Source organism: Neofelis nebulosa, chromosome 7 (genome assembly GCF_028018385.1).
Source record: "Neofelis nebulosa isolate mNeoNeb1 chromosome 7, mNeoNeb1.pri, whole genome shotgun sequence".
NCBI classification, from domain to species: Eukaryota; Metazoa; Chordata; class Mammalia; order Carnivora; family Felidae; genus Neofelis; species Neofelis nebulosa.
The window spans coordinates 9918109-9945741 of record NC_080788.1 but is presented as its reverse complement, the minus strand read 5'-3'; the positions used below and the strand labels follow the sequence as shown (position 1 = coordinate 9945741).

The following is a 27633-nucleotide window of genomic DNA, read 5'->3' as shown; positions in this document are numbered from 1 at the left end:
CCGCCGAAGTGCCCTGTGGGTCAAAGGTCCTGGAGTCTAACATGTCAGGCAAGACAGGCTTCTAAAGTCCCAAAAGAATGTCCTGGCAGAATGTGACAAAGTGTGGGACGTATGGTTGCAACATCACACTTTGAAGACTTATTTTATTTTATTTTATTTTTTTTAATTTTTTTTTTTTTTTAATTTTTCAACGTTTTTTATTTATTTTTGGGACAGAGAGAGACAGAGCATGAACGGGGGAGGGGCAGAGAGAGAGGGAGACACAGAATGGGAAACAGGCTCCAGGCTCCAAGCCATCAGCCCAGAGCCCGACGCGGGGCTCAAACTCACAGACCGCGAGATCGTGACCTGGCTGAAGTCGGACGCTTAACCGACTGCGCCACCCAGGCGCCCCTGAAGACTTATTTTAGACAAACAAACAAAATGGGGCAGTTGGTGAAATGAGTGGAGGCTGGGAGGCGAGGTGCCAGGGCTCTGGGTAGTGGGTGAAAGTGTTCGAAGAGCTTCCAACCAACCCCTAGGGAACTTCTCCAGAATCCCTTGGAAGTGACACAGCTTCCTTCTCCCGAAGGTGAGAAAAAAGTCGTCTCCCTTTTGACTCAGAGAGATGTGGAGCAGATCCGATTACCACCGTGTTGATGTCGAAGGACAGAGGGGCCGGAGGCCCTCAGTCTCCTGCTCCATCATTAGGTTTGTGACATTTCTTCACTCTGCTTTCAGATCCTGGCTGCTGTGTGTAGTTGCCGTGCCGGATCCCGGAGCGCGCTTGGCTTTTCCCCAGGAGGCCTCCAGGAGCAGTCTTGCAGCATTATTTCTACCATTAATTATTTTTCTTTCAATCCACATGGCAGGTCTCACCCTATGAGAGAGAGAGAGAGAGAGAGAGAGAGAGAGAGAGACTCTCACATAGATGGGATCTGGACCCTGCCGGGGAGAAATATGCAACATGAACAAAGTGAAATGGAAATGGAAATCTACAGCTCCAGAACCCTGAGTATTTTTGTTTTGTTTTCTCTTTTTAAAAATAATCATTTTTGAGCTATATGTTCTACATCCATAGGCTCCAAAGCCAGGCAATGTTTGATGATTTTGATGCTGTCCTAAAAGGAATTTATTTTAACTTTTTTTAATGTTTATTTTTGAGAGACAGAGAGAGACAGAGAGACAGAGACAAGGGGGAGTAGGAGAGGGGCAAAGAGACAGGAAGACACAGAATCTGAGTCAGGCCCCAGGGTCTGAGCTGTCAGCACAAACTGTGAGATCATGATCTGAGCCGAAGTTGGACACTTAACTGACTGAGCCACCCAGGTGTCCCTAAGTGGCATTTATTTTGAAATTTCGTTTTGAAAGTGTTTATTTATTTATTTTGAGAGAGAGAGAGAATGCACACTTGTGCAGGAGGGACAGAGAGAGGGAGAGAGAGAATCTCAAGCAGGCTCTGTACTGTCAGCACAGAGCCCATGAGATCATGACCTGAGCCAAAATCAAGAGTCAGACGCTTAACCGACTGAGCCTCCCAGACATCCCTAAAATTTCATTTTTTATTAGCATGTTGCTCCTATGTGGAAATACAATTGATTTTTTTCAGTTTTATTTATTTATTTTGAGACAGAGAGACAGCATAAGTGGGGAAGGGGCAAAGAGAGAGGGGGACAGAGAATCCCAAGCAGGCTCCTCGCTGACAGCAGAGAGCCTGATGTGGCGCTCGAACTCATGAACAGTGAGGCCATGACCTGAGTCATAGTCAGATGCTCAACCAACTGAGCCACCCAGGTGCCCCAAAATACAATTGATTTTTATTTTTTATTTAAAAAAAAAATTTTTTTTTAACATTTATTTATTTTTGAGACAGAGAGAGACAGAGCATGAACAGGGGAGGGGCAGAGAGAGAGGGAGACACAGAATCTGAAACAGGCTCCAGGCTCTGAGCTGTCAGCACAGAGCCCGACGCGGGGCTCAAACTCACGGACTGTGAGATCATGACCTGAGCCCAAGTCGGACGCTTAACCAACCAAGCCACCCAGGCGCCCCTACAATTGATTTTTAAACGGACTTTTTTCTCATGGTTTCGAATAAATTCATTATTAATAGTTAATGTGTAGATTCTTCTGAATTTTCAAAATTTTTTTTCAACGTTTTTAATTTATTTTTGGGACAGAGAGAGACAGAGCATGAACGGGGGAGGGGCAGAGAGAGAGGGAGACACAGAATCGGAAACAGGCTCCAGGCTCCGAGCCATCAGCCCAGAGCCTGACGCGGGGCTCGAACTCACGGACCGCGAGATCGTGACCTGGCTGAAGTCGGACGCTTAACCGACTGCGCCACCCAGGCGCCCCTTTTTTCAACGTTTTTTTTTTTTAATTTTTTTTTTTATTTTTGGGACTCTTCTGAATTTTCTAAGCACACAATCATATTCTCCATGAATAATAACAGCTTTATTTTTTCCTTTCCAATCCTTATAGTTCCTACTTCCTTCTCCTTTACCGAACTCCCTTTGACCCCAGGTTCATTTTTGATACAAATGGAGCTCCTAGGCAACTTTGTTTTCTCTGCAACTTGAGGGAAAAGCATCCAACGTTTCACATTTGAATGTACTGTTTGGTGTAGGTTTTGTACATATTCTGTATCAGAGCCCTCCTATGTACCATCTGGATTCTTTGCCTCAGATGTCCTGTTGGAGCTGTTGCCTCTAGAAGCATCTTTCCATGGACTCTGATCACCATCGTGTGTGCCTGGACAGCACCTCCTTTGTGCCCATGCTGTGTGATTCTTCCCCCATGCCCAGAGGCTTTCCTGCTAATGCTGAAGTGGCAGACAATGGGGGTCCCCACTGGGTGCATCCCCAGGGCCACGCTTTGACAGTGGACATGGGAGCCAGTTGATCAGATCTCATCCCCCCCTTCTCCCCTCCTAGACAGATTGTGCTGAGAAACAGATGGTCTCACAGGACCGTGCACATTAAGGCAATGGCCAGCTGGCATCCTCCTAATGGCCATCCTCCTAATGGCTCTCCCACTTCCCTGTCTCATTCCCTCTTCTCCAAACTCTAGCTCTTTGGGATTGTCTCAGGCTCTGCTGTCTGGGAGACTCGGAGAGAGTTGAGAACAGGTGTGACCTCAGAAAACAGACAGAATGTCAGAGCTGGATCACAGACCAACTGAAGTCTTAAGGACCCCACTATTTGTGACAAGGGAGTGATCACACCTGGCATGCAATGGCATCACCATTGACGCTCTCTGCCTGTGGTTAATTTGGATAAGGTGTAAGATGGGGAGGGGAAAGTGAGGCATTTGTTGATGCAGTGGCTGGGGGACTTGGACGCTTAGGGGCAATGATTAGCACAGGCTGTGGATCGTGCTGGCTTTCGGTAATGGCATGGGGAGCCTTAAAAAAGTTAACTCAGGGCAAGCAGCTGGCTGTCAACTCCAGGCATGCTCTGAAAGTGACAAGCGAGAGACTTAGCCTCTTCAAGTACAGGGAACTCTTGGGAAAATCACTTCTGTCAAATTTTGTTTCATGTATCTGGGAGCTGTGTTATGAAGCACACTCAAGACTGTTATATATTTTTTTTCTGTTTTCTTTTTTTCATTAAAAAAATTCTTTTAATGTTTATTTTTGAAAGAGAGAGAGACAGAGTGCAAGCAGGGGAGGGGCAGAGGTAGAGGGAGACACAGAATCCGAAGCAGGTTCCAGGCTCCGAGCTGTCAGCGCAGAGCCCGACTCAGGGCTGGAACCCAGGAGCCGTGAGATCACGCCGAAGTCAGCCGCCTAACCGACTGTGCCACCCAAGTGCCCCAGATTGTTATGTTTTCTTGATGAACTGACCTCTTACTGGAATGAAATGCCCTGCTTGACTTCTTGTAAGTACACTGTCTCTTGAAGTTTACTTTGCCTGTTATTCTTAGGGTCATACCGGCTTGCTGATGCTTGGCGTCTTTGTAGGTCTTTCCTCAACCTTTTTCTTTCGACTTGTTTTCATCTTTATGTTTACAGTGTGTTTTTTGTAAAGGACATATCGTTATGTCTTGCTTTTTTATTGAGTCTGCTAGTCTCTGTTTTTAAAGTGGGCATTTCAGGGACGCCTGGGTGACTCAGTCCATTAAGCGTCCAACTCTTGGTTTCGACTCAGGTCATGATCTTTCGGTTTGTGAGTTGGAGCCCTGCATCAGGCACTTTGCTGGCAATGCGGAGCAAAGTGCATTGGGATTCTCTGTCTCCCTCTCTCAGCCTTTAACCCACTCGTTCTTTCTCTCTCACAAAATAAATAAATAAAAAAAATTAGGTGAGCATTTTAAAGATTTGGTTTCAAGTAAGCATTTAGGTAAGGGTTTTTAAAAATTGGTTTTGTTTTATTCTTCCATTATGTAAAAAGTATAAATACATATTTTTACATTCATATTCCCTCCCTTCTAACATAAAATGTAACATAGTCTGTAAACATTGTTCGATGCTTTGATTTTTCCTCCTCTGTTAACAATATATCATGAACACAGACTCAGCAGTTTATAGGTGGCTTCCTCATTTCTTTGTGGAGTTGCAGGGCTTTGTTTTGATGTCCCAATGTTTATTCAACCCATTCTTACTGATGACATTTGGGTCCTGTTTTTCACTATTACAAATACAGTTGCAAAAACCCAAAAGACTCCACCAAACAAACAAACAAACAAACCCTGCTAGAATTGATGAATGAATTCAGTAAAGTTGCAGGATACAAAATCAGTGCACAAAAATCTGTTGCATTTCTATACACCAATAATAAAGGAGCAGAAAGAGAAATTAAAACATCAATCCCATTTACAATTGCACCGAAAATAAGATAGCTAGGAATCAACCTAACCAAAGAGGTGAAAGACCTGTGCTCTGAAAACTATAAAACACTGATGAAAGAAGTTAAAGATGACACAAAGAGGGGCGCCTGGGTGGCGCAGTCGGTTAAGCGTCCGACTTCAGCCAGGTCACGATCTCGCGGTCCGTGAGTTCGAGCCCCGCGTCAGGCTCTGGGCTGATGGCTCGGAGCCTGGAGCCTGTTTCCCATTCTGTGTCTCCCTCTCTCTCTGCCCCTCCCCCGTTCATGCTCTGTCTCTCTCTGTCCCAAAAATAAAAAAAAAAATAAAAAATGTTGAAAAAAAAAAAAATGACACAAAGAAATGAGAAGACATTCCATGCTTGTGGATTGGAAGGACAAATATTGTTAAAATGTCAATACTACCCAAAGCAATCTACAGGTTTAATGGAATCCCTATCAAAATACCAACCACATTTTTCACAAAGCTAGAACAAACAATTCTAGACCTTGTATGGAAGCACAAATGACCTGAATAGCCAAAGCAATCTTGAAAAACCAAAGCAAAGCTGGAAACATCATAATTCTGGACTCAAAGGTATACCAGAAAGCTGTAGTAATCAAAACACTATGGTGCTGGCATAAAAGTAGACGCACAGATCAATAGAACAGAAAAGAAAACCCAGAAATAAATGCACAACTGTATAGTCAATTAATCTTTGACAAAGCAGAAAAGAATATATAATGGGAAAAGACACGCTCTTCAACAAGTGGTGCTGGGAACACTGGACAGCTACATGGGAAAGAATGAAACTGGACCACCGTCTTACACCATATGCAAAAATAAACTCAAAATCTGTTAAAGACCTAAATGTGAGACCTGAAACCATAAAAATCCTGGAAGAGAACACAGCCAGTAACTTCTTTGACATTGGCCATAGTAACTTCTTTCAAGATATGTCTCCTGAGGCAAGGGAAACAAAAGCAAAAATAAACTATTGGGACCTCATCAGAATAAAAAGCTTCTGCACAGTGAAGGAAACAATCAACAAAACTAAAACATAACCCACGGAATAAGAGAAGATATTTCCACATGACATTTCCGATAAAGGGTTCATATCCAAGATCTATAAAGAACTTATATAACTCAACACATAAAAAATGAATAATCCAATTAAAAACTGAACAGAAGACATGAATAGACATTTTTCCAAAGAAGATATATATATATATATATATATATATATATATATGGCCAACAGACACATGAAAAGATGCTCAATATCACTCATCATGAGGGAAGTACAAGTCAAAACTACAATGAGATGTCACTTCACACTGTCAGTAAGACTAAAATCAACAACACAAGAAACACCAGGTATTGGTGAGGATGTGAAGAAAGAGGAAACTTCTTGACTGTTGGTGGTAATGCAAACTGGCATGGCCACTCTGGAGAACAGTATGGAAGTTTCCAAAAAAGATAAAAACAGAACTACCCTATGACCTAGCAATTGCACTACAAGGTATTTACCCAAAGAATACAGAAATGCTAAGTCAAAGGGATACATGCACCCCATTATTTTATTTATAGCAACATTGTGTACAATAGCCAAATTATGGAAACAGCCCAGGTCTTCGTTGATTGATGAATGGATAAGGAAGATGTGATGTACATATATGTGTGTGTGTATATATATATATATATATATATATAAATACACAATGGAATACTACTTGGCCATAAAAAGAAGGAAATCTTGTCATTTGCAATGCAAGGATGGGACTAGAGACTATTATGCTAAGCAAAATAAGTCAGTCAAAGACAAATCCATATAATTTCACTCATATGTGGAATTTATGAAACAAATGAGCAAAGGGGAAAAAAGAGAGAGCAAGAGAGAGGCAAACCAAGAAACAGATTCTTAAGTACAGAGAACAAACTGATAGTTACCTGACAGGCGGTAGGTGGGGGGATGCGTTAAATCGGTGATGGGCTTCAAGGAGTACGGTTGTGAAGAATGGAAGTGTTGAATCACTATATTGTATACCTAAAACTAATATTACCCTGTATATTAGCGAACTGGAATTTGAATAAAAACTGAAGAAAAAACCCCACCAAATACACTCTTTTCTAGTGAGGGCTTATACCTTTTTAAAATACAGTTGTAGCGGGGCGCCTGGGTGGCTTGGTCGGTTAAATGTCCGACTTTGGCTCAGGTCATGATCTCACGGTCCGTGAGTTCGAGCCCCGCGTCGGGCTCTGTGCTGACAGCTCAGAGCCTGGAGCCTGTTTCGGATTCTGTGTCTCCCTCTCTCTCTGCCCCTCCCCTGTTCATTCTCTGTCTCTCTCTGTCTCAAAAATAAATTAAAAAAAAAACGTTAAAAAAAATAAAAAATAAAATACAGTTGTAGCGAATAGCCTTATGCATAGTTTTGAGTATGTGTCATTTGGTAAATTCGTGGAAGCGGACTTGATGGTCAGAGAACAGGTGCATATGTGATTTTGTTCGGTATTGCTACATTTCCCTTTAGAAGGATTCCATCCTTTTGCGTCTTGTAGGTGGGGCTTCTCGAATGGAAGGCTTTGTCTCAGCGGGATCAGGAAGACTGCTCTCTATTATCTTGGGCCTCTCAATGCCAGAACACAGAGTTCTTTTCCCTGGAACATTCAATTGCTTTAAGAAGTTGTCTGATTGTTTGCCTGGAGGGAATTTGTATTGCTTCCGGGTGTCTGTGTTTCTACATGTGTGTGTGAGGTATGGTGTCAGGGGACAGTGGTGGTGAGGTCACTAGCTCCATATATACATCTTCTGAAATTCTCCGTGGCAGCCTCACATTTCACTTCTACCAAGTGTTTCTGAATCTCAAGCCTCTCTGTATGCCTTCAAGGCAGGCTGAGAGCCTTTCTGAGCGTAATGCCGGTCACGTCACTCTTGCTTGGGACTTCTGCTCGCTCAGTAGTTGTTCTTGTGTGTCCCTCCACGGGCTAACCGTCTTGCAGAATGCTGTTGAAATCTTCTATTTGTGTCCTGCCGCTTATTCTCTTTTCTAGTGAGGGCTTATACCTTTTTAAAATGAATTAAGGACTGTTTTACGGGTTGGGGGCGGGAGAGATCATTTTGTGGTGTGATTCCACCACTTTGATCCGGAAGCATGCCGGTACTGAAGCAATGACAGGAAAGCGAGGGAAATGGTCAGGAAATGGTCAGGCCTTTCTAATAATGGCTTCTCTGGACTGTATATTAAAGTTCCACTTCATGGTTTTTGAGAAACGTAAACGAAGGAGTTAAGCTTATTTTGAAATCGCTTTTGGTTGCCAGATGGCGTATCTTTGGCTGGGCCACCCTGGTTCTTGATACATAAAGGATTAATGAATAACTGACTTAATTCTGAAAATAGAGCAGATCTTATGCTTAAAATTCGCAACATGCTAAAATATTTGATTCAGCCATTCTGCTTCCTGACATGCATATGAGGCTTTAATTTTATTATAAAGCAATAAAACAAAAAAAACCCTGCAAGGCATCCGCAGAATTCTCTTAGGCTCTGGCAATTCACTGGGGCCTCTGCATATGCCATAGGTTTTCCCAGACACCTGGCTTCCTCTAGGACTAAGGGGTGAAATGAATATTTGCCATTATAGACGGTACATACCTCGCTTGCCCAATCAATCATCTAACTGCCATCTATCTGGGGTCAGCCTTGTATCAGGTACTGTGCTTGAGGCTGGGGATAAGACAATCGCTGTTGTCAGGGGATCTACAGTCTGGTGGAGGAGGAAGGGGAGGTGGGCCAGCAAAGAGACAGTTATAAGATGATGTGATGCGTGCCGTTATAGCAGAATGTAGAGATGAGTCCAGGATTTAATTATCATCGTTAACAATGTTCATTTTTATATATGTTCCCTTTGACAGTGCATATATTAAAGCTGAAGCAATACGGAGAAGATTGGCTAGGTTTCTGAGCAGAGATGGCTTGGAAACTCATGAGGCACTTATATTTTTGTTAGGCAACCTGTTATAGTAGAAATATGTCTGAACTTGGTCTCCGAAGGCCTGGGTTTGATTCCTTTTCCTACCTTTAATTTCTACTAAACAAGTCCCTTACCCCTCTTAGGGCCTCCATTTCCTCATGTTTAAATGCAAGGGGGAGAGAAGAAATGATTGCTGAGGCCCTTCTGTGTCAACCATCTCATGGGGTGAATTCCAGCTACTCTCTGATGTGAAACTAAGAGCCTGGTTTCAATGATTCTATTACAGAGTTGGACCAGATGTGTCTAAATAACCAAAAGGGTCTTTGTCAGGTGTTCATGGTAGCTTCATGAGGTACCGTGTTGGCGAACAACCTCACCAAGTTTAATGCCAATGGGGTGATGTTCTTTATTTCTGAAATAAAATGCTGTCTGGAATAAACACGCGGAACAGAGAAAGTGCACAGTCCCAAAAATGCATGGACCAGTTAAGGTTACCAAGTCTAGCAAAGGCTGGAGAACCCATTCCAGGGCTGTTAAACAGCCTGACCACTGGAAATTTGTTGATAGAGGCCCAAACAAGTCTTTAGGGAATCTGGTGCTCAATAAGATTTAGTCACTTGAAAGATAAAATGTACATTTTGGTTTAAGAACGTTTTTAAAAAAAGTGTTTATTTATTTTGAGAGAGAGAGAGAGTGTGTGTGAGCAGGGGAGAGGGGCAAAGGGAGAGAGAGAGAGAATCCCAAGCGGGATCCACACTCAGCACAGCTCAATGTGGACAAGAGTTGGACGCTCAACTGACTGAGCCACCCAGGTGCTTCTGGTTTAAGAGCATTTTTGTAGATTGTTCAAGTTCATGCTCAGGTCTACTGGAAGGTCAGAGATAATCCCAGGTCTATCTCATTTCAAGGTATATGCTCCAGTCGGGGCAAGAATTGAACAATGCCCTCAGTGGGGCTTTATTTATTTGTTTCGTATTTTTTTTAACTTTAGTAAAAGGCACCTCACATAAAATTTGTCATCTTAACCATTTTCAAATGTACAGTTCAACAATATTAAGCACATCCATATTGTTGTGCAACCAATCTCCAAAACTCCTTTCATCTTGTAAAACTAAAACTTTGTGTCCATTAAAATAAGTCCCTATTCCTTTCTTTCCCACCCTCAGCCCCTGGAAACCATCAATCTACTGTCTGTCTCTATAAATTTAACTACTAGTTCCCTCCTAGAAGTGGAATTATACATGGTTTGTCTTTGCCACTGGTTTATTTCACTCAGCACAGTGTCCTCAAGATGGATCCATATTGTTGCAAGTGTCAGAATTTCCTTCCTTTTAAAGGATGAGTAATTGTTATGAACTGAATGTTTGCGGATGGTATAAGGGTAGGACCGTGATCTGATAGGATTGGTGTCCTTATGAGAAGAGACACCAGAGAGCTCAGTCTCTGTGTCTCTGTGCAAACATCAAGAAAATGCTCATGTGAGGACGTACAAGAAGGTGGCCTTCTGCAAGCCAGGAAGAGAGCTCTCACCAGACCCGAACTAGCCAGAAACCTGATCTTGGAGTTTTAGCCTCCAGAACTAGGAGAAAATAAATTCGTGTTGTAGATGCTACCCATTCTATGGCATTTTGTGATGGCAGACCGATAGAATAATATTCCATTGTTTGCAGGCCCTGTTTTGTTTATCCCCTCATCCATTGATGGACCCTTGGGTCTCTTCCATACCTTGGCCATGAACATGGCGTGCAGATATCTTTTTGGGACCCTGCTTTCAATTCTTTTGGCTATGCACTCAGAAGTGGCATCGCTGGATTAGATGGCTATTCTAGGTTACTGTTTTGAGAAACTGTGATATTGTTTTCCACAGTGGCTACACCGTTTTACATCCCTACCACAAGCGTTCCAATCTCCCTGTCCTCAACAACACTTGCTATTTTGTTGTTTGATAGCAGCCATCCTAATGGGTATGAGATAGAGGGATTTATTTATTTATTTATTTATTTATTTATTTATTTATTGTGCAAGCGGGAGAGGGGCAGAGAGCGAGAGGGAGAAAGAGAGAATCCCAAGCAGGCTCTGCACCACCAGCACAGACCCCGACGCATGACCTGAACCCACGAACTGTGAGATCATGACCCGAGCTGAAGTCAGATGCTTAACCGACTAAGCCACTCAGGCGCCCCAGAACAGCTTTCTTTTTTTAATTTTTATTTTTTTTCGTTTAAATTCAAGTTAGTTAACATACCGTGTAGTCTTGGATTCAGGAGTAGAACCCAGTGATTCATCTCTTACATACAGAAGGAATTTCTTTTTAAGAAATAGAAGCTATGATAGTTCTTAACCTTTTCCAGAGCAGGGAATCTGAGAATCTGGTGAAAGCTTGTGACTTCTCACAAGAAGAAAGCATAAAGAAAATGCTCATAAGCATACGATTTAATTAAGTTCCTCTAAGGAGTCATGAACTCCAGATTACAAATCCGTGATCTATGCTACGAGTGTCACTAGAAGGTACTTAATGGCTTGTAATACTTGCCCTGGTAATGGCTTTTCTCATTCTCTCTCTTTTTTTCTGTTTCTTCTCTATACAGGTCTCCCTGGCTATCTGAAAGTAGAACATTCCTATGAAAACTTTCGTAAGTTGAAATAGCATAAAGCAAAGAAGCAATTACTATTAATTTATATGGAAAAGGTTTTGAGTGTTCCCAGACCCAAAAAGTAACCTCTGAGGTTTTTCTGATACCTTAGGACACGTCTTGCGAACGGATGCACAAAATAAATCGAGATAAAGCACAGGTGCTCGCAGACACAGTTCAGACCTCTGGAGGCTGATGCTGGCATATGAGTGAAGTTCTGGGGGCAGGGGCTTGGTGGTGGGTGCTGTCTCTACAGCGGTTCGCTGCAAAACAAACATTCAACACGGTTTTTGCTTTTCACCTTTTTTTTTTTTTTGGTAAAAACAAAAATATTCTTAAGTTTCTTTTGGTTAGCAACAGCAGGTACCAGTGTAGGTCTTTCTTAAAAGCAAAGTGGCATGTTTAAAAAAAAAAAAAAAAGTAAAGGGGGTGCCTGGGTGGCTCAGTTGGTTAAGCATCCAACTTTGGCTCAGATCATGATCTCTTGGTTCCCGAGATCTAGCCCTGAGTTGGGCTCTGTGCTGATAGCTTGGAGGCTGCTTCAGATTCTCTGTCTCCCTCTTTTTCTCTGCCCCTCCCCTGCTCGTGCTCTCTCAAAAACAAATAAATAAATACTTAAAGAAAAGTTTAAAAAAATGTAAAGTGGCATAATGCAAACTTTCAAAGAGCAGGGGCTACCTCTGTTGGGCATTTACCATTTGCCTAATGCTGTGCTAAATGTTTAACATATACTTTTCCACCTCACAATAACCTTATAGGGTAAATACAATTATTTTTTTAAAGTTTGTTTATGTTTACTTATTTTGAGAGAGAGAGAATCAGAGTATGAGTGGGGGAGGGGCAGAGAGAGAGGGAGACACAGAATCTGAAGTAGGCTCCAGGCTCTGAGCTGTCAGCACAGAGCCCGACAAGGGGCTCGAACTCGCGAGCTGTGAGATCATGACCTGAGCCGAAGTCGGATGATCAACCGACTGAGCCACCCAGGCTCCCCAAGTAGATACAATTATTATTCCCATTTTACAGATGAAGGAACTGAGGCTGCTCAATTTTCTCACAGGTAGTCCACAGAGGAGCTGGGATTCTTTGAACTTAAAGATTTTGGTGTAACTGGGGAAATCTACAGATGTTGGATGAAGGCAGCACCCATGTCATATGCCTGGGGCTTAGTGCACAGCCTCTCATCTCTTCTGGGAGGAGGCAGATGTAACAATACTTGACCTTGCCCAAGCTCATCAACAGATGCCCAATCACTGGTCTTGTGATACTTTCAGGAGTCCCTGTAGTTCCTAAAGTTTCTTGATGCTTTATAACCTCTCCTCCCAGGATCCCAAGGGGGTAGCAAAGTGTTTCAATGATGAGGTCAACAGAGGAAGACCACCCAGAACCAAGTCAGGATGCCTTGTATCACTGAGACAGATCAGACACAGAAGTGGAGAAAGAAAGGAAATAACAAACAATGGACTTTCAGGTTTTACTTCTGCTGCCATGACTACTGTTCAAGGGCTCACAGCTCCTAAGGAACAGCTCGTGCAGTCTATGCTGAACCTACTAAAACTTAAAGCAAGTGCCTGAAGCCTTCCCAGGGCTACTCATTTTCTTTTGTATTTATCTTTACAAATGGTAGCTGTTGCTGAACCATGTTACTTGACTAAAAAGGGGCATTCCCTGGCCTTGAACTCAGAGCATCAGGGGTTGGGTGGGGGCTGGGAGCGTCAAGCAGGCTTTTGGCTTCCCAGGAGAGGTTAGTACATTTCCAGGAAGGCAGCCCCTATGGATTGCCGTGGTTGCTGCACCTTGTGGGTCTGGAGCTGTATTTGGCCACAGAATGTTAGGTACCAGCTTCTTCTGCCCAAGAACACTGTCGTCTAGAGATTAGGCTGCTATGGAAGTGTAAGGAATTATCCTGGATGTTAAGAGAGAAACTCCATCATTTCAAATAATAAGAGCAGTTAACATTCATTGAATGCCCATCATGTATCAGGCACTGTGCTAAGCACTTCATGTGGATTATTAGCATCTCAAATCCTTCCAACATGTTATCTTTCTGCTTTCTGGGGACTCTTGTAAGAGCAAACCCACATGTTGAACTACAGCACTGTTTTTATGGATCAGGGGACTCTTTCCTTCTGTCCTAATGATGATATTCTGTTTAAAAACTCTTGAAGAGCCATAGTGAATGTTGATCCCCAGCCCCTGCCCCTCTACACTGGACACTCTCTCACAGTGGGCTCCCCCAAGTCTACAGGATGCTGGGATGCAGAGACGATGAAATTTCACAGTTACTGCCTGTGTAATGCGAGATCGGATTGTGTCTCAAACTTGGTGTGGAGAGGGTGACTGAGAGAGAAACTGCCTAAAGAATATAAACTACTCACTAATGAATATGGATGATCTGCCCACAAAGGATGCATTTCATGGGGAAAACTTGTCATTTCAATAGGTTTTTATCACATTATCTTGGCCACTTTGTAGCAGTGTATTGGGGCAGTTATTGACAGGAAGGCATCTATGTTTGGTCTCAGGATTGATCTGCCATGGAAAAGGCTGAAATTAATGGTGACCGTAGGCTGCTTGAGAAACCCCACCAAAGGAACTTACTTTGCCACAAGAAGAGACCCGGAATATCTTTTAAAAATCACACCGATTATGCAGGAATACACCTGGGGAATAACTTGACTTTTCAAAAGGGCTCGAAGTAGTTCTCAAAAGTCCCCTTCAGTAACCAAGGCTTTGTACCAGTTATATGTAAGCAATATGGGTGGCTAGACAGGAAATTTTGTGGTAATGATTCTACAAAGTTGTGAAATTCGCATACAGAGATTTGATGAGCCTTCACCAGTATAGGTTATTACCCAGCAGCCCAGGAAAATGGCCAAGAAGTTGCTAAAAGTTTCCTACCTCTCAGTACATCGCTGGAGTTCTTCTTGTGGAAATATTAACCAACCAGCCTCTGAAGACTTGCTTCAGCCATTTCCATGCAGATGTGGCAGAGACTTTCTAAGATAAATGTGGGCATATTTTGGCTGTTTATCTGTATCTACTCAGTTTTTTTATCATGTGATTCTGTCTTTGCCAGAAATAATGAAATTGGACAAAGTGGATTCACTGTGGAAGTTTCTGAAAACGTGCCTCAGTTTCCTCACTGTAACTGGGAAATGTCTGCAGAGATGAGGATTGAAACAAGAGCACGGTTTTATTTGGCCACTTCTATTTTATTTTATTAAACGAATTTTTTTGAGTAGGTTCCATGCCCCATGTGGGGCTTGAACTCATGACCCTGAGATCAAAGTTCGCATGCTCTGACTGAGCCAGCCAGGTGCCCCTATTTGGTCACTTCTTATCTCCCCTTGCACAGAGCTGAATACCATCCACTCATGATTCTAGGCAGACAGCACGGGGTAAGGACAACCAATTATTTACTTACAATTGTGTCATTAGCACTTCCAAAACACTGGTGACCATCCTCAAGTCTTTCATAGCTCAGCCTAGATTTGTGGCTTTTTAAGAATCAGTTTGCTTTCTTTCTTTTTTTACCCCATCGTTTGTTGATAGATAAGCTTGAAAACACCCCTTTTTTAAGAATCAGTTTTCTTTCTTTCTTTTTTTACCCCATTGTTTGTTGATAGATAAGCTTGAAAACACCCCCTTCCTCGGAGCTTGATTGGCAAGTGTCAAATCCGCAAGCTTTGGCAGCTCTGTGCTATGTGGCTGTGTGGCAGCTACGTTAAGGAGGAGTGAAGGAGGACACGGGTTGGTCTGTGGCCAGAGGGAAAAGAGAAACCCATATAACCAGGATGAACAGACGAGTAGAAGGTGTGCGTAGTAGTTCCCTGGGGCTGCCCTAACAAATCGCTGCAAACCTGGTAGCTTAAAACAACAGAAATTTATTTTCTCACAGTTGTGGAGGTTAGAAGCCTGAAATCAAGACGTTAGGGCCATGCTTCCTCTGAAGGCTCTAGGGGCGGGTCCTTCCTTGCGTTGTTTTCTGGCTTCGGGTGGCTCTTGGCACTCGCTGGGTTTTCTTGCCTCGTGGACTTAACACTTCAATAACTTCTACCTCTGTCGTCACATGGCATTCTCCCCTGTGTGTCTTCTCACCACTTCTCTCTATGTGCCTTCTGCATATCTTCTTACACAGGCACCAGTCACTGCATTGAAACTCCACCCTAACCCAGTGTGACCTCATCTTAATTTAACCAATTGCATCTGCCAAGACCCTATTTACAGATAAAGTCACTGAGCTTCCACGCAGACACAAAGTTTGGGGGACACTATTCAACACAGTGTAGAGGGGGTGGTCTGATGGCATCTGGAATGTGGATTTGAATGTGTTCTTTAGACCAAATCACACTCTGGGACGCCTGGGGTGCTCAGTCAGTTAAGCGTCCCATCTCAGCTCAGGTCATGATCTCACGGTTTCGTGAGTTCGAGCCCCACGTCGGGCTCTGTGCTGACAGCTCAGAGCCTGGAGCCTGCTTTGGATTCTGTGTCTCCTTCTCTCTCCGCCCCTCCTCCGTTCACACTCTGTTTCTCTCTGTCTCTCAAAAATGAATAAGTGTTAAAAAAAGAAAAAAAAGACCACATCACACTCCAAGCTTTGAGTGCTGTGAGACAGGCCCATATCCTTATCATTAGTTCTCATTTGTGTGTAAGCCAGGTTCAAGTTGTGTGACTACTAATGCAACCAAAAGAATTTTTAATATATACAAAATAAAAAGCACCCTATTATTACGATTCTATTAGCTGCCACCGTAGGTCGTAGGTCAAGGAATACGATCTTTTTCTATATGCCCCAGTATGGGTGGGTGCCATATTTATCAACCATGAAGGTATTCTTCCCAGGGTAGCTTGAGGAAAGCAAACTGTTTTATACATTGTAGAAAATGAGGCCCGGAGACACTTGACCAAGCATACTTCTTGACCAAGCATACTTAGTATATCAGGAGGGAGCCTGCACGGCCAACCTCAACTCAACTTCATAGGAAGGTCATAGGCAGGACAAGCCCAGGAGGTTGCTGGGCTCCAGTTCTCTGTTTCTCTGTGAGTCTTTGGACTCTATGCCTCTCCATATGTCTGACCCACCCCTAGGCTAGAGACCAGGTAGCTGGCACAGGTCGAGACATCATATTCAGTCACAAGGTCCTGAAGCAGGAAGAGGTTATATCTGGTTTAGGTCTCTTCTTAAGGGCAAGGAAAACATTCCCAGGAGTCTGCCAGTAGACTTCCCTTTGTGTCCTGTTGGCCAGAAAGATGACAGGTGCCCATATCTAAATCCATCACCAGCAAAGATTTGGGAACCCATGATTGACTGAGACTTATCTGGACTCGCCCCACAGCCTGGGCTTACATGGAGTCCTCTAGAAGCACAAGGCTGAGTGAAGGAGGGCAGATGCCTGTTCTGAATTAAGAGGAAAGGAGGGTGGGCGAGAAATGCGTGCCGAGTGGGCAACCAGAAGCGTCAGCTACACTTGGCAAGCTTATGTTTCCAAAATCCCAGATGACTCCAGGGCTCTTTCCACCAGACTTTTTACATCACTCCTAAACAGCCATCCATGTGTGGTCGGCAGAGTCTAGCACAAAGTGCCAGAATGTAGCATCCCACCAATGTTCTAATCTGCCTGCTGTGCCTCTGACGTCAGTAGCACAAAGGGCAAAAATCAGTTCAGCTTTCCTGATGGCTCCACAGCCCTGGAAGTGGCTCTTTAGAAGGTGGTTTTAAGGGACCCATAAAAGAACAGAAATACTTCACTGCTGTGAGCCCACAGACTGGGCTCCAAGGTGATGCCAGCTAGCTTTCTTGGCTAGGGCCCTTCCGATGCCCTCCGGGTGGGTCCCACAGCAAAGAATCCTGTTCACTAAATTTTCAGCTGGGAAAAGGGTGTGAGAGGGTGGTTCTGAGTAGGGCGGTTGGTTTAACCCCATAAAATCATGTGTTAAACAATTGCTACATGCAAAGATGCACCAAATCTGTCTGTTCTTTGTGGCCTCCATCCAAGGGCTGCAACCTCTCAGTGAGCCACCAACATAGCACCCTAAGCCTTGTTCGGTGAACTTGTGGAAAGCCATGGAGTCCTGGCAGCAGGAAGCGGTTCTCCTTTAAACCCAGTGCTTACAGGGGAATCTCTGCTCAGGTTTTCTGTGATCTGTAGGGCTGGGGCAGGGGTCTCTGAGCTGGGGCAGGGACAGTCACTTGGTGGAGGGTGGTCAGGGGTCAGAAATTTGACCCATGCCTCATCCCATCCTGGAACCTTCCTGTCACTCAGCAAAGGGGAAGGAAACTTTTCTGTTTGTTATCTCATGGACTCATCATAGCAGCCAACAGTGTGGGTGTTAGCACCCCCAATTAACATTTGGAGCCAAGGGTTCAGACAGGGTGAGATGTATACTCAGGTCACACAGCCAGTGAATGAATTCAGAGCCCATCAAGATCCTGAGGGATTGGGGTGTGGAGACAGTCACGTGATAGAAGACAAAGCTCAGGGAGACCTGGGAGGCTATTTGGGAGGGCAGGCTGAGTCCCAGATGTAGGGCATAGCCTGGGGGCACAAGAGTTAGCATCTGGCAGCACCTGGGGAGGAGGGAATCGCAAGGGCCAGGAGGTGAACAGCCCGTTGCTAAAAAAATACATGGCACACCAAGGGTTCGGTTCTTCCCAAGGGAGCCCAGCTGGCTGGCAAGGGGGAACAGTTCTTGCAAAAATAGGAAAGCACAGGGACTGCCGGGAGGTGGGCAAAGTGTTACTTGTGGTTACCTTCAGATGTGGGCGTCCCCCAGGTGGGGATTCCACATGCAGAAGTTAGCCTGTGCAGCGGGGTTTGGAGCACAGGCCCCATCCCTTCCCCCCAGTGGGAAGGACAGGGAGAGCGAGCGGGCAGGGACTTTGGGCCAGAGGGCTGGCTTCCCTGTTGTCTGAGACAAACAAAGGAACTCTGGGACCAAATGGAAACTCAGTTCCTTTTCTGTCAGTGGCTGAGGGACACCTTTAATTGTAAAATTCAAGACCAGCCCTTGATGGAAATTGCAACAAGGCCAGGCCATATGGGAACGTTTCGATGGAAATGAGCATCTGTTCTCTATAAGAAATGCAAATGATGCTTAATTGTGCCTTCAGAGGGATCTGTCTCTGTCCCCAGCAGGGGGCCCATAGGTGGGGTAATCTGACCGCGGTTCAAAGTCCCCAGCCCTCTCCCCACAAGACAGAGGTAGCCAAGAAAGCACATCAGAAGTTTCCTACTTGGAGTGACCCCAGACCAGCCAGTGGCCTCCGGTGATGTTCCCTCCAGGAACATCTGTACAGAAGGGGACTCGTGCATACTAAATCCCTACGGTGTTCCAGGTTTCACTTGATGTGGGCATCCTCCCCCCCCCCCCCCCATGCCGTGGGATCCCCTGCTTTACAGATAAGGAAACAAAACTCAGAAAAAAAAACATGCTGTTTGTCTGGTGTGTCAGATAGCGTATGGTGGGACAGATTCACAGCCAGGACCGACAGTTTGAAGAGCCCCACAGACTTCTTCTAACATTGACTGAATGCCTAGGTCATGTCTTTAGCAAACCTTCTCTTACTCTGTCTGGCTATCTCTCCACTCCCCTCTGAAGGGCTGAATAAAGGGGGCCTGCACAGGAAAGGGTTATTCCTTCATAATTCACATGTCACTTCCAGAAACACTACAGATGTCTTACAACAAAAAGCACTTATAATAGGACTGGTAAAATGAAAAGAGAAAACTGGAGCCCGCAGCCCCTCCCTGCAGGGTGCTGAGGAGTGAAGTTTCTACACCATCATCTCAATCATCATCAGCAGCAGATTTGATGGTGCTGTGATCAGGGATGCTTGCTGTAGTTCACGGCTTCTGTAAGGCCCCTGAGCACAGGTCCTGGGCTCCAGGACTTTGCTTCCGGTGTAGGAGGGAAGTCATTTTCTCCTCTGTGCTCCCCTTCTCATCTGTAAAGTGGGATGATAGCTCCTCATGGGTTGTTATGAGAGTTAACGCATTCACGCTTTTAGAATGGCACCTGGCCCATACTAAGTGCTTAAGAGATGCTAGCTGTTACTACTTTTCCAGATCTCACTGTGAACCCTGCATTGGTTTGAGAACTCCCCGGAGGTGCTGGGTTGAGGTGTGGTTGCTGCCCTTGCTTCTGCGACCAGAGCCACGACAGGCTTTTTACCTTTTCCAGACCTCAGGCTGCCTACAAGATCTTTGAAAAACTGCCTTAGATTATAGGGGCCATTTTACCTCTGAGCTCCCAGAGGAGCAGGGAATATTTCTTGCTAATGCCGTGTTACGGGCTGAATTGTATCCCCCGCAAACTCATGTGTTGAACCTCTAAAGCCCGGTACCTCAGAATGTAGCCGTATTTGAGAATGAGGTCTTAAAAGAGGTGATAAAGTTGCAATGGGGCTATTAGGGTGGCCCTTAATCCAATATGGCTGTGTCCTTATAAGAAGAGGAAGAGACACAAGGGACCATCCTGCACGGAAGTAATCATGTGGGGAGACAGCAGGGAGGTGGCCGTCTGCCAGCCAAGGATAAGAGCCTCAGAGGAAACCAACCCTCCGGCACTTTGATTTTGGACTTCCGGCTTCCAGAACCATGAGAAGTAAATGTTTAAGCCAGCCAGTCTGTGGCATTTCATTTTTGCAGCCCAAGCCACGGCAGACTGTGTTCCCGGTGCCTAGCGGGGAGTGGATGCTAATAAATGCATGCTGAATTGGCTGAACTGGATGCATGTTCATTTCCCACGAAATGAAAAAGAAGGCCTGGGTCCTAGGGTTTGTGACCCTTTGAAGAGAGATGCCCTTCCAGGCAAGTCTCCTGCAAGATCCCTGATTCTGTCCACCCCCGGGGAAGGAACCAAAGTCTTTCAGGAGCAGTAAGATCCAGCTGTGGCAATGAGGCCAGAGGGAGTGGGGGCGGAGCAGGGAGAAAAGAGAGGAAGTGGGGCCTGTGTCCTCAGAGGGGGTAGGCGGGAGCAGAACCTGGGAGGACCGCTTGGTTCTGTGTGGCTCACGGGAGGATGAGAAGTTGGTGCTCCGGAAAGGTGGGTCCTCGGGTACCCCAGGCGGTGGGGGTGGGGTTGCTAATGGCAAAACTGGTCCTCTATGGGGCTTTCCTTCTCTGAAAGGGGAGGGGCTGCTGGTGCCTGGAAGCTGTTGGCCAGATACCAAACGAGAACATGCTGGAAGAAGGCCTCAGTAGCAGCAGCTACTCTCACCTCCCCAGCTCCATCCTGCCTGCCACAGTTTGGGGAGGAGAAGCCATGGCCCTGAGGTTACCACTGGGATTCCCCGAGCTGTGAAGACTGCATATTCAGAGTATCATTCTTCAGAGGTGGGTGAAGGAGGTTGAGGAGGGGTTGAGTAAACAGATCTCCCCTTGCTGGCTCCAAGGAAGAGAACGTTCTCTTCTTATAGATGAGACTCAGAGAAGAGACACTGTGGCTTGTCCAAGGTCACACAGATGGGATTTCCCGAGTGTGCCAGAAACCAAAATCTGGGCAATGTTTTTTTCTGCACACGAGCTAGCACTGCAAGCTCTCAGACCTGCCGGTTTGTGTGATGTTTCTCAGGCCCCGCCCACCTGGAAGGATGAAAACCTCTAGCAGGGTCAGCGCGTGCCCACCCGTTCCCTACGTCCTCACGGTGCCCTCTGGACTCTCTCACCACGTGGGTTCCAAGCACTGAGCTCCCCCAGCACCAGAAAGCAGAGATTTGATGAAATATGGAATGCATATGCCACTGGGCCTCACCTGTCCACGGGTCTGGGATGGCAGAATAAGGCCCCGCTTACACGTATGACAGAGGCTCTAAACCACTGATCTCCCCGAACAAGAACGTTAGCCTTCCCTACCCAGCCCACCCCCCCCCCACCCTCCCCAACCCCCCACCTGCCTTCCATCCATCTCTAGCCGTCTCAGGGAGATCTCAAAGGCAGCCTCCCACATACTCTATCAGCTGCAAGGCTTTCCTGCCATTACAATCATGACAGGGGACCATGAACAATGATGCTGTGCCGGTGTCTGGAAGAGTCCATGCTGATGACGCTGGTCCAGGGCTGGGAGGTCCTCCACTGTTGGCAGAGTCTCACAAAGGCTGTCATGAAGACGGTTCAAGCCCCATCTCCAAGGTCTCAACTAACACTTGCCCTGAAGGCTGGCCTGGGCACAGCTGCCTCCGGTTTCCAGACGGCATGTAATGGTGATTGCATTTCTTTTCTTTCCCTTGTCCCTTGGTTTTTTTTTAAGTTTTAAGTTTTAACTTAAGATTTTATTTTATTTTTTTTAAAAGAAGTTCATTCATTTATTTTGAGAGCGTGGGAGCCAGAGAAAGGGGAGATAGAGAGAATCCAAGCAGGCTCTGCATTGCTGGCATGGAAACTGCCTGACATGAGGTTCAAACCCACAGGACAGCGAGATCATGACCTGAGCCAAAGTCGGATGCTCAACTGACTGAGCCACCCTGGTGCCCCTGCAATAAGGTATTTTGAGAGTGAGAGAGAGAGAGAGACCACAGACCACATTCATGTAACTTTTATTAGAGTATATTGTTATAATTGTTCTATTTTATTATTAATTGTTACTCTCTTACTGTGCCTAATTTATAAATTAAACTTTATCATGAGTATGTATGTATAGGAAAATCAGTATATACAGGGTATGGTACTATGTGTATTTTAGGCATTCACAAGGAGTCTTGGGATATATCCCTTCAGATAAGGCGGCGGGGGGGGACTACTGTGCACCTGGATATGCAAATCTGTTTACTCAGAATAGTCTATACATATAGCACATTAAAGCCATGAACAAAGTAGAAATGTACAAGGATGATATTTTTCATAATATGGAAACATGTATGTACTTATCTGTTATGCTTTTTCTCTCATGTGTTATGTTTATGAAAACCATATATAAAAATACAAATGTAAGAAGAGGTAGGATACATGTAAAAAGAAGTTCGTTCTTCTTTTCTGCCTCCACCCCAGTGGTTGTCTTTAAAAAAATATTTTGATTTTTTAATACAAAAAAATTATATTAAATTTTGTGAGCCACTGGGTGGCTCAGTTGGTTGGGCGTCCGACTTTGGCTCAGGTCACGATCTCACGGTTCACGAGTGAGTTCGAGCCCCGTGTCGGGCTCTCTGCTGTTGGCACAGAGCCTGCTTCGGATCCTCTCTGCACCTCCCCTGCTCATGCTTGTGCTCTCTCTCTCAAAAATAAAGATTAAAAATATTTATTTTTAAATATTTATTTTTCATTGAGGTATAACTTACGTATAACATTGTGCATATTTCAATGTGCAACATAAGGATTTGATACATGTGTATATCGTGGAATGATTACTACATTAAGTCTAGTTACCATCTATTATCACCGATAGCTCTTATGATGAGAACTTTTAAGAACTATTCTCTTAGCAACTTTCAAATGCAAAATACAGCGTTGTTAACTGTGGCCCCAGTCCTGGTCTTTCATCCTGTCCCCACTCCCAGGGGCATGCACCTCGTTCTAGAAATGACTCTCTTCTTCAACATCTGCACACTCACTTAGACGTTCACATCACACACACAATATCACTCCCACTTCATTGCTGCCCTGGGTGGAATGTGTCTTTCCCTTGGTTTTGTATGTTCAGATCAGGAGACAGGCCGAGAGAGGCTGAGTGACTCATTTGGGACACGGTGAGGAGGTTTGGAGACTGAGGTCCATCCATGCCTGTCTTTGTCAGCCCAGGTTGCTATGACAAGATACCTTAAACTGGGCAGCTGAGACAACAGAAAAGGATTTCCCACAGTCCTGGAGGCTGGACATTTGAGATCAAGGCGTCGGCATGGTTGGCTTCCTCCACAGCCTCTCTCCTTGGCCTGCGACGGCCACCTTCTTCTCCCTGTGTCCTCACAAAGTATTTTCCTCTGTGCGCACAAACCCCTGAGGTCTCTTCTTCTTGTAAGTGATGCCTGTCCAATAGGATGAGGGCCCCACCCTATGACCTCACTTAACCTTATTACCTCCTTAAAGGCTTTGTCTCCAAATACAATCACGTTGGGTTTTTTTTTTTTTTTTGATGTTTATTTATTTATTTTTGAGGGAGAGCAAGCATGTGCCAGAGGGGGAGGGACGGAGAGAGGGGGACAGAGCATCTGAAGCAGGCTCTGCACTGACATCAGCAAACCCTACGTGGGGCTTGAACTCATGAACCATGAGATCATGACCTGGGCTGAAGTTGGATGCTTAACTGACTGAGCCACCCAGGGGCCCCTACAATCACCTTCTAAGGTTCTGGGGTTAGCTCTTTAACATATGAATTCTGGGGGGAACATAATTCAGTCCCTGATCACTCTCAAGCCTGAGCTCTCTAGTTAGTAGACTGCCCTGCAGGGCTGGCCTGAGTTTGTGACATGGGAGCACTCATCCAGAAGGCACCCTTGGTGTGACCCTCCCAGGGGACGCTCCAGCAGAATCTCTGTGCTCCCAGCCGGCGTTCATTCATTCATCCCCACTCCCAGGATGCTGTTTCACCAACCCCTCTGCCTGGTGGGTTGCTCTCAACAGCCCCCTTGCCACCCACCTCCCCCTCTCTACCTGCCCAAATCCCACCTGTCCTTTCTGCACACTCAAATGTCACCTCCTCCATGCAGCACCCCCCATGGAGAAGCAGGCTGAATCTGGCACTAGGTGACCAGCTGAGGGCCTTTCACTGAGAAGGGGGTAGTGTTAAAAGCCAGCTCGCTCTTTGTTTGCCAGGCCCTGGGCTCAGGGAGCTGGGTTTGTCAAGGCAGAACCTTTCTTCCGATTTGCAGCAGGGCGCCTCCTGGCTAGGAGGAAAATTACTTCTCTTTTTCCTTCACTTCTACAGAATTTCATGGAGCATCCCACATGCAAGCCTATAACATAGGTATTTTTGCATTTGAATCACCTTCTCTAGAGGTGACTTCTGAGTGTGCTGAGTTCCTATCTTATCTTCTTTCAGTCTTTTCCTGGTGTTCAGTACTTTGTCATTCATTCATTTATTCCTTCCTTCCTTCCTTTATTCATTTGTTCGTTTGTTCCTTCCTTCCTTCCTTCCTTCCTTCCTTCCTTCCTTCCTTCCTTCACTCGTTTCTTCGTTCATTCCTTCATTAGTTCATTCATTCATTCATTCATTCATTCCATAAATATCCCTGAGACTTGGTTGTGTAAATTCAGTTGCAGTTTGTTGAATGCATGTGTGAGCGAGATGTCCTCTCTGCCTGGGTATCCTGTCCTGTTCTTCCTGTGTCCTGTCCCCTCACTCCTTCCTGCTCTTTCAGCCAGTTTCCAGAATTAGACCTCCCCAGCCTCAGGCGTGGGTGGCCAGGTGGCCTCCAACAGGAGCACAGGGGATCACACCTGGGGCTTCTGGCCCCTTTATGACCTGAAAGTGCACTCTTTCTTTTTTTTTTTTTTAATAAGATTTAAAAGAAATGTTTATTTGTTTATTCTGAGAGAAAGAGAGGAAGAGAGAGAGCGTGTGTGCATGGGAAAGGGGCAGAGACAGAAGGAAAGAGAGAATCCCAAGCAGGCTCTGCACTGCCAGCACAGAGCCCAACGTGGGGCTTGATCGCATGAATCGTGAGATCATGACCTGAGCCGAAATCAGGAGTTAGTCACTCAGCTGAGCCACCTGGGCGCCCCCAAGTGTACTCTTTGCCAAAGCCCACCGACCCTCATTCTCCAGGGATATTATCTGTCCCACTCCACACTCCTCTCCTTCCCCATAGGATGATCGGTTTGACCAGGCTGTGCAGATGAAGCCTATACACCCCGATGCCCCCTCAAATGGCAGGCAACAACTTATGGGGGTAGGAGCCAAGCTCCGAAGGAAGGAAGTGGGCCGAGAGCTGAGCTCTGGTCCTGCAGCAGAATCTCAGCTTTTCCACCAGGGGCGGTGCTAGGAATGACCCCAGCTGTAGTTCCTGGGAGAGAAAGAGCATCGAACTCGGATTTAAGAAAGATGTGCTAAAGCCAAAAAATCCCCACTGAATACAAAACCGAACAAGTAAGTACAACGACTTTGTTCAGGCTGTTTCAACAGAGACAACTCCCCAGATCCAAAGATTCTAGAAGCTCATGGGGCAAGGTAGTTTTTTGCCTTAGACTTTTCTAGGGAGAAGCAGATGAGTTATAGATGGGGCAATTTTGTAGTCAGATGGCTTTTGTGATTGGGTGGGGAGGGTCTCAGTCTAAGTGTTTATCTCTGTGTCTCGCTAGTTTCGGCGGAAAATATTCAGCCAGTCATTTATGGCACAGGAAACCGAAGGTTGGAAGGGCTGAGTCCTGCCTGGTCACAGACAATTAGGGGTTCATCTGCGAGTATGGGAGTCAGAAGGAAGAGGGGACTTCTCTGTCGATCGGGAAAGGTGGTTCTCAGCGGCAAGCTGTTTCCCAGAACACAGAAGGATGGGAGGATCTCAGAATACACAAGTTTGGGGGGAATTTCTTTACCGTTTCTGTTTTCTGGGGAAAAGGGGCTTGAGTGAAGTTCAGTGTTGTCCAATTCTCCCAACAACCTTGTCTGATGGGTGTTACTAGGCTATTTCTTAAAAATTCCAGTTTGCTGTCTTTTTAATTTTAATTAATTTTAATTTTTTTATTAATTCTTTTAATTTGTATTTTATTTTTGAGAGAGAGAGAGACCTAGGATGAGTGGGAGAGGGACAGAGAGAGAGGGAGATACAGAATCTGAAGCAGGCTCCAGCTTCCGAGCTGTCAGCACAGAGCCGAACATGGGGCTCAAACCCATGAACTGTGAGATCATGACCTGAGCCAAAGTCAGACGCTTACCCGACTGAGCCACCCAGGTGCTCCTATTTTTAGTTATTTTTAGAAGTTTATTTATCTATTTTGAGAGAGTGAGCTGCGGAAGGGGCAGAGAGAGAGAGGGAGAGAGAGAGAATCCCAAGCAGGCTCTGTACTACCAGCACAGAGCCCATCGTGGGGCCTAATCCCATGAACCTTGAGATCAAGTCCTGAGCTGAAACAAAGAGTCGGATGCTCAATAGACTGAGGTACCCAGGTGCCCCAAGGCTATTTTTTTTTTAAGTAAACTCTACCCCTATCTTGGAGCTTAAACTCATGACCCTGAGATCAAGAGTCACATGCTCTACTGACTGAACCAACCGGGTGCCCCAACCAGGCTAATTTTATACCAGGCCTGACAGGTCTCAGGACACTGATGCTCTGAAGGCCTCTTCTCTTTGCTGCTGAGGAGGGCAGCTGGCTGGGGGACAATCTCTGTTATGCTGGACACAAGGAGGGGAGTGCATTATTTGGAACCAGCCAGGAAAGAGGAAATTGCAGGAAGAAAAGAGGGCTTATGTTGAATTATCTGTACATTTGTTTGAATTCTCCATTGACTCCCACCCTGCAGTGTTAATCTTTTTTAGTGGATAATTTTACAGAGAAGTGGATTGAAATTTTGGTGCAAAGAATTATTTCTTGCCAAAGGAGTGTAAAATCTCTGAGTCTTAAATCAGGCTTGAGGGTTTGGATTTGAGGTAGAACTCAAAGTTTAGAAAGAAGTTGTAGAGACATTTGTCAATATGTATCTGACCTTGAAAATGTGGACATCTTTCCACCCAGGACTTTCATTTCTAGGAATTTATCTGAAGGAAGTAATCAGATAATACTCAATGATGTTCACAGTAGGGGTGCCTGGGTGGCTCAGCTGGTTACGCATCCAACTCTTGATTTCGACTCAGGTCATGATCTCACAGTTTGTAAGTTCAAGCTCCACATCAGGTTCTGAGCTGATGGGATTCTCCCTGCCCCTCCCCTGCTCACACACATGCTCTCTCTCAAAATAAATAAATAAATAACATTAAAAAAAAGATGCTCAATGTAAAAGGACTCTCCCTGCATTGTTTATACTGTGAAGGATCAGAAACAACTAGAAGTCCAGTAACAGTTGGTTACATGAACTATAGGAACATCATCATAATACAAAAATATGTAACCATTAAAGACAGAGCACAGAAGTGTTTATTGACATAGGGTAGGGAAAAGAATGTGTACTTCCGTTGAAAACTGGGCACTGTGCAGAGCACAGCCACTTGGGTTAGCAGCTTCTTCACCTTTTCTGGCCTTCAAGCTACTTTTTAGCTCCATAAATTATAGAGAACTGATAGCAATGCAAATTATCCTTTATGGACATGCAAATAAATTCTGTCCAGTGGAAGTTCATTTGACATCCCTGTCCCAGGAGAGGAAACCACATCTGTGTTCATC

The 27633-nt window shown here is 45.2% G+C and overlaps 1 long non-coding RNA gene across 1 annotated transcript; it reads left to right on the top strand.

Moving 5' to 3' along the window:
• The first annotated feature begins 2422 nt into the window (after positions 1-2422).
• Positions 2423-20113, top strand: LOC131516061 (uncharacterized). Its single transcript, XR_009263833.1, has 3 exons — positions 2423-3860; positions 11345-11389; positions 14466-20113. It is a non-coding gene; the product is annotated as an uncharacterized LOC131516061 (long non-coding RNA).
• Positions 20114-27633: the final 7520 nt, after the last annotated feature.